This window comes from Bactrocera latifrons, unplaced genomic scaffold (genome assembly GCF_001853355.1).
Source record: "Bactrocera latifrons isolate USDA-ARS-PBARC rearing strain unplaced genomic scaffold, ASM185335v1 scaffold_346, whole genome shotgun sequence".
Classification (NCBI taxonomy): domain Eukaryota; kingdom Metazoa; phylum Arthropoda; class Insecta; order Diptera; family Tephritidae; genus Bactrocera; species Bactrocera latifrons.
The window spans coordinates 237,604-245,966 of NW_017536986.1; positions in this window are offsets into that span (position 1 = coordinate 237,604).

An 8,363-nucleotide genomic window follows, 5' to 3' on the forward strand; every position below is an offset into this window, starting at 1 on the left:
CTTCCTTACTTGTTGGCCTTAAACTCGGTCACAATCGTTGTGTATTATCATCGTTCCGGCCGTATTCGATGGATGTTTTCACGAAAACCCCTCAATATGGGCAAATAGGATTCCTTATTGACCGTMTGTCTCTCMGGAACAAATTCATGATGTACTTAACCACGAATTTCGAAATGAAATCAGCATCACCTTGATTTTAGAGCGCCTTTCGGTATGGATTTTTTGGGTTCGGCTGGTTTTTTCCTCCATTCCGATGATTGTTGATTTGTTTGCATGTTGAAGTCATAAGCCCGTGACTCAACAGCAGTTATAATGCAAAGAGAMCTGTTTACGGTACTCTTYTTGAAAAAATTCAGCTTTATCGARACGAGTCAAGCAAGATCGCGTTTCACACCCAAAAGATCCGCCAAAATCATTCATTCTCTTGCCATCTCTCTAAYACTTGCYTGACGAATTCCCAGCACCATATTATTCTCTTKTTTAATGTTTTMATCACTTGAATAGGCCGAGTGTCGTTTGGAACGAGAGATGTTTTCAGTGATCTCTYGATCGTCTTTGAAGACTTTGTACCATACGTAGGTTTGTGTTTCTGATAAAACTGAATCACCGTATGCCTTTTCCAATATTCGCAACGATTCCGCAAACTACATTGGGTTACAAATACAAAATTTGTGACAAATGCTTTGTTCGATAAATTTATCTATTGTAAAAATCGCAAAGTACTACTGACGTATACCGCTCTCACCTAATATATCGTGCTCATATTAGGCAWAGTACTTAAGGACAGTCCTACCAACTTATATATTTTTTGAAATATCATTTACCTGTGGAATTTAATTACAATTTCCGGGTGCTTTTTTTCACAATTATAATATAATATTGTGCAGTCATAGATTTAACTCTATGAAATTAACAAGAAGTTCCCACAAATTGAAAATAATAAAGCAATTTACTTTAAGAAAATTAATTTTATCATGTTTGATCACATCAACAGAATATAATAAAGTTCTATTCGAAGTTCAGTCTTACATAGTTACAATGTGGCTTACAGTGTGGTTTGTTCATATAAGGAGTATAGATCAAAAAGTTATGCTTAGATATAATATAATACAATCATATTTACCGATTATATAAAATGTAAACTATAAGATTTATGAAATATCTCAAGTTTTACATATGATTTCTTTAGGAATATAATTTCCATGAAGTTTGCAGAAATACTAGCAAAACAGTCAAATTTGTATATTTTCTTTATATTTCYTTAAGAGCTAGTAAGATATTTTGGCTGCAGTTATAAATCTAAGCTAATTTTCTATCAGATGAAATTGAACAAAAGTAGAAGATTATTGTATAACATTTAAATTATATTTTTTGTCGCACACCACTCTTTATCTAATAAGCGGTTAAGTTTCGAATCGTTATTCTGCTGAAACTTCTACTTGTATTTTATAGCATCCTTAAATACGTTTACATACAGCATTCTGTTTATAAATACGCAAAGTACTATATAGCTCATACCTTTATGCTCAGACTACGTTTTTGACATTTGGAATGTTATTTTATGTTTGGTGACTTTCGAACATATTTTCTWAACCCTGTTCTTTCAAAACTTTATTTCTACATATGTGTTTCTTCGTCAAATGAGACCTTCTATTCAACTACTTTTCTACTCTGCTTCGACTTGGACAGAATTAACGACGAAGTTGTTATGGCTAATGATTACGATGTCATCGGCGTACGCCAACAGTTGTACACTTTTGTAGAAGATTGTACCTTCGCCATTTAGATCTGCGGCTCGAATTATATTCTCCAGGAGTACATTGAAGAAGTAGCACGATAGGGAGTCGCCTTGTCGAAAACATATTTATACATATTTATTAATATTTCCCTTATTTCTATGTAGTTTCCCAGTTCACGATAGGACTGAACATTGCATTAAGTTTTTAGGTAAGAAAGCATCAGTTCATTAGTCATAATTACAAACTTTTTCATTTTAGCAAAATATATTAAAATCAGCGTCCAGGCAGTACTTGCAGGCAAAGAGAGAAGATAATTTGTATTTATTCTTAATACACATATATATGTGTATATGGTAGTATACGTATATATGTACTTGAGAAAACCCATAGCACACTTTAAAGTTGTTTGAATCGAAAGCACACAACTTATATATCCTTCTCTCATTCACCGAAGGGCGGTAGACAAGTATTATTATAGCACTAGGTTAATTGGTTAAGTTTATTGTTAAGCGAAATCAACCACCCGAAACGACCAAAATAAYTGCACAAAATCGAAAACAACAAAAACGAGCGAATCAGTGGGGCAACTAAGATAAACAATGTCTTACAACTGCGCTTACAACAACAGTGAAGCACCGAAATAACTCATAAATATGTTCAGAATATAAAAGGGTTCTTACCCTTACTCCTAAAAGTATGCCAACAACAGCAAATACACTGAAACAAAAACAATAACAAATGCCATTAAACAATAGAGGTCATGAATAGAATGCATCAAATATCAACCTAGTAGATATGTATGTGTGTGCTGTCGAGCAAGAAATGCATTACTACAGCAGCAACAACAACGAAATGCTTGAAAATACTACACTGCGACGTTAACAATAGACGCTACAACAACAAACAATGTGGGTTAAATTGCACAATTCAAAACTCGAGTGGGTTGAGATTTATGAAAATACAAATACAAACACCAACAACAAGCACAAGCACTATATTTTATTGCAAGCGACGATTGAGAGTGTTCAAGTGACTGAAAACAGCCAGAAAAGCAATGACAAAACAATGATTTCCCATCGAAATGATTAGTTTTAAGTGTTTCACCGAAGCGAAACGCACAACTATAATGAAAATAAATAGAAAAATGTGTACTATTTCTAGGAAAATAAATTAGGAAACTTACTATTTCTTGTAGCAAAGAGGTAGCTGAGCATAGGTAGGTTGTTACGTAATTAGTTTGTATTGAAATTTCAAATTCCTGCGTCACTCAATAAAACTTCAAATTTTTCGACACTGAAAATATTCATAATGTAATATCATAAAATTGTCATCTATGTATGTAAAATCTAACTATTGGAGAAGGAAACGATAAGCGTTTGACCCTTTGTAACTAAAACAATGAGGTTTTAGRAATTCTGTTAACTATAAGTGACTTTTTCTCGAAGCTATTGATGATAAATCGTACGGTGACCGTTTTCCTAATGTGGAAATACTAAATAGGTGGTCTTTTAAAACGGAAATGCTTCAAAAATATATTCCAGAAACATAAAATTAGCTTAACTTACAGGTCAGTTAAAAAAGTAGATTATGAGTACAGACCGACCACTTTTGTAAGWAGTTTCATATCTTACAAATCATTTGGACAATTTCATCAACGTAGCTTCCAGCAGTAAAGGCCTATGAGCTCCTTCCCTCAGTTGATGAGTTTTTACTTGACGTTGTAAAAAGTGACTAACTTTCTAAATGGGAGAAATCTCTTTTGTAAACATGCCTTCACATTCTGCCACAAATTGCCTACCACACAAGAAATTTCTTAGGAAAATTTGTCACTTTTTTGACTTTGAATTTTTTAGCAACAGTCCCTCGAGAATCGGCTGTATAAAACTCCTGTCCAGGCAGCTAAGAAAAGTCCGCTAAAGCATAGGTCTCGTTATCCTTTACGCAGCTTTCGAATTTTTTAACAAAATCTTTCATCAGCTTCGTCGCTTTTTCTGTTTCGTTCTTGACAGTGTTTCTATCCGAAACTTTCTGTATCTTTTACGTCTTCAGCCCAGCCTCCTTCTTCGTCCAGCGTAAGAAAAATTCTGAGCAAGCAGCCTTCCTCGCCAATTTCCTGCCCGAAATGCCGGTCGCTTTCTTGAGAGTGGCGGCGAAGAACGTTCTGTTCGCTTTCTCACGATCACGGCCCGTTCTCTTTACCAGAACCTTTCTTCACAACAATACGAACATCTTCTTCAAAGAGTTTAATAATGCGAGAAATGATTTTAGTGTTAGCCCCTACCTCTTTGGCAATTTTCCTAAAAGACCACTGCGCTTTCTTTTGAAAAATTTTTCATGCAATCCCAATTCGCTTGCCATTTTTGCGTTAAATAAATTTTTATTGCACGGTATGAAAACAAATGTAGCGGACAATTTTATTCGACACAGTCCTTAGATATGGATTTCTGGTTTCATACCCAGAACAGGATAATAAAAGTTTTAGCTTTTGAGTTATCGATTAAAAAATTTACCGATCTAAGCTTCCATGCTTCGAGAAATGCAACTGTGAAGAGTATTATGGCTCTGGTTGGGCTGAAGTTAACATTTTTTCTTGTTAAAAYATATCTTTTCCCAGACTATTTCCTATTTTACACAATCCCTACTATTTCTTTAACACGGCTTTATTGGATTTTTACCTAGCTTGAAGACATAAACTCATTTCGATCCTTTCGAATTGGCTACAAAATACATTAGAATATAGTTTTTATAATTAAGAAATGTTAGAACGTCAAAAGTGACTAATACTCAAATGTGTAATAACATCTTATAGATCATAGTTGTTTGAATATATGTAAAGTAATGACCCAATAAACTACATTATAAGCAAACCTGAAGTGTAGTAATACAATTAACTGGAAAAAATAAAACAAAAAATTTAATATAATTTTGTTCACAGTTCTAAAGTGTTTTTAAAACATTACGAAACCAAATTTTGCAAAAAAACTATGTCACCGCAAAGCAGAAACTAAATAACACAACAAAGTGCGGCAGGAAAATGTGTTGAAAAGTGCGAAACTGAAAACAAAAAACAACAAAACACAACGAACTTTTGCAAACTCGTTAAGTGATAGCAAACATTAACAATAAAATTTAGCTGCGCAGTAAAAACAAATTGCAACGCTAACATATACAAACGCCAGCTGTGAAGGCGGTCATGAGTCGGCGACTTCCAGCTTAAGCAGTTTTGTTGTGGCGATAAATAAGACTACTTATTTCGAAAATAAAACAAAAATAAAGGACAACAGCTATGCAAGAAGATGGCGATATGCAAACACAAAAACAAAACGATAASAAATTATTGAGCTGCAATAAATATAAGCGTAATATTTATTGCAACAATCAATAAAAACAACTTAGTACACTTCCACGTGCAGCACTCTTACAAACAGCCATTGAGCAGCTAAMGCACCGCCTCCCCTCAGCAACAACTCCAGCGCAGCGAAACTTTCGGCAAAACACACAAATATCGAGCTACGCCGAGCGGCAGCGCGCGGCAAGCAGCGAGCTGAGAGTCAGTCAGATCAGATCAGTTCGAATTGTTGTGAAACAAATTGCTTGTTACAAAACTACAACAACAATAGATAACGCATGTATACGAAAAAATAGTATAATACGCAATAAAAACAAAAAAAAAAAAAAATCAACGCTTTCGCTCCAACAACGCCGAAATTAAGTCCGTCCAGTGATATATAAACATAATTTTTTTTCGCTTTTTTCCAATTATTTTTTATTTTTGTTGTTGCCACATTACGTCAAATGCAACAGAAATGTATTAAATCCAAAATCGTTGTGAAAAAGTGAAAAATAAAAACCCAAAACTAAAGCAAAAACAAAAACAAAAAAGAAAATATTTCGATATAAAAAGTAAAAGCAATGCTCCTACGCCTTCAATTCTAAACTTAGACACGGCAATAAAGCGCAAGTACACACAAACATTTGTCTTGTTTTTACAACTAAATATAGCAATACAATTTACTAAGTTACTAAACTATAAGTTTTTGTGACGTGCATACAAATAATGCTCATAAATGTATAATAAACCGCTGGGAAAAGGGTAAATAACTTTGTGTGMAGCAGAGACTATGCGCTACTAGCAACCCCAACACACACTTAAATATAAATACTTACAAACATAACTGTGTGTTGGACAGTGGACGTATTGACTCGGCTATAGATAGCTTCATTATTGAATAACCAACAACAACTTAAATCAACAACAACAACATCAAGTTGAATATGCTGACTCAGTCAATACACAGGCGACCACTTTGAAGCACACGCRTTCCCAGTTTTTGCCTAATAATTGACACTGTACGCTACAAAAACTAAACATTAGTAGTTGTTGTTGTAGATTTTGTGCTTTTCCAAACGCCTCAAATGTCAACTTTGTCATCAACATATGAATTTTTGATGCAGACGCACAACGGCGAGGCACAGACGACTTAGTCAAATAGTGCTTCAAGGCAARACGRGCGAGCAGRGTAGGCGGCGAAGRCCTCCKCACACAGTACCAGWGCGTGTTTGCCCGACAAATACATARACATACTTGTGTGTACATAAAATAATTAAAGTATAAAATTTTTAAATACCCAAAGCTATAAAATAATTACGCATCTACACATGCGACACTGCGCCACACACTAATTGCCGCTCACCAGCGCGCWCAAGTCGCTGCAACGTGTGCATGTGTTGCGTGGGATGCTAATTGAATGTTCAGTTATAACTCAAACTCACTGACATAAGTGTGTAAAGAGCGGAGAGACAGAAGCGCAGCAACCTTTGGAGATAAATATATGAACGCACATTGCGTTGGCTTTGTGCCACCACTGCGTATGAGTAACGCCGCAGAAAGGTAATTAATTCTTRGTTGCCAGTGAGTACCCCGCCAAAGTAACGACACCAGCGAGGAACAGTAAAACATTAAAAAGGTGTTAAGCAGCAAGATTTAAAAGCACACTCCCACTCACACGCGTATCTGTGTGTGAGTGGTTGTGGCTGTGTGCGTTATTTAAAGTGCRCGCGGCAAATAAAGTCTCTAACTGCCCGAGGTGGTTGTGAATAGCGGGTTTTTTGTACCTTTCGTTGCGTTGTCGGCGYTGGAGTAAGCAACTGCTTTAAAGTTTACTAAACTGAAGTGCGCGCTTAACGAGCAAAAAGCTTAAAACTTAATTAGGCGCATACGAGTGATGGGTGCAAAGGCAGCGAGCTGAATGAATCTGTTTGTAACGTCTAATGAACAATATAATTGAATAAAATACGAGAAGACGCGCCAGTGAGACGCGCCAAACACCAAGTGAGWGGCGCGGAGCTGAGTCTAAGGAGTTATATAAGCGCAAACAGTTTTTGGAAAGCCAAAAATTTCACTTGAACAGAAGCAGTAAACTCCGCAAAGAGMAAATAAGTCACAAATAAGTCCGGCGAATAACAAACTCACGAAAACGCTCAATAATTTAGGTGAAACTTTGCAGCGGAACTGCACTGCGGAAACCAATAAGAACAGACAATTCCAAAMTTGAAGAATTGGGCAAAGCGAAATCAGTACTTTGCAGTTTTAAATCAAATGAAGTTGCTAGGCACAAGCGCGATAGCACAACAACGAATTACACAGCAGAAAAGCAACAACAATAAAATTTTGTAAGTGGCACGAGTTGGAAGTAAAAAACGAAAAAGTAAAATTTCTATACTTTCAACGCACAAACATATGAATATTTCATTTCACTTCATTTCATCTCTTGCCACWTGCGCGCCAAACGAGCAGTCAAATGAATTGTGCTGCACACGAAAGCGAAAAAAAAACAGCAAATACAAGAAATGAAATAAAAGCGGAATCCATAGCGAAGAAACTTTCAGCATTAAACAGCGTTTTGACACGACAATAGGACACAGCGCCGAATAAGCCACCGACAGACAGTCGCATTATAGCTACAACAAAGACCACAACAATAACAAAAGAACTGTCGTACTGGCAGTGGCAATCAAAATAATACGCTAGGCGACACAGTGACAGTTGATTTCACRCAACAACAACAACAGCGAAAGCCATAAGAAGCAACTTCAAATACTATAAAAACAACAACAAGCAACAAAATAACTGCAGCTATAACACACAAAATAGAGGACACAAATACAAATACGTCGCATAAATCGTTGTAGTCCAACTGACAGTTTGTCTACTAAAGCGTTCATTTCAGCGCTTGTGAAAGGCGGAGCAAGCCGCAAATAAACGAAAAAGAACAAGAGTATTAATAAAAATAAAATAAAAGCTTATGCAAAAAGTAGTGGCACAAAAGCAAATATTGTGGCTTGTCATTTGGCAGATGTACATGTGTATATGACATTAATACCAGCAACAACTTGAAATCGCTGAAACAAAATGAAGCTTACACACACATACATAAAGGAGGAGGAATAGGAAGGGAGAATAAGTGTAAGCATATAGAACACACAAGCGGCACAGAAATTGAAATATATAAATATAGCGAGCTGCGTACACACATACCAGCAGCGAGTTAAGCGTGCGACGAATAGAAGTGAGGAAGAGCGAATGCAACTACCCTGTGATATATATAAATTGCACTGTAACTT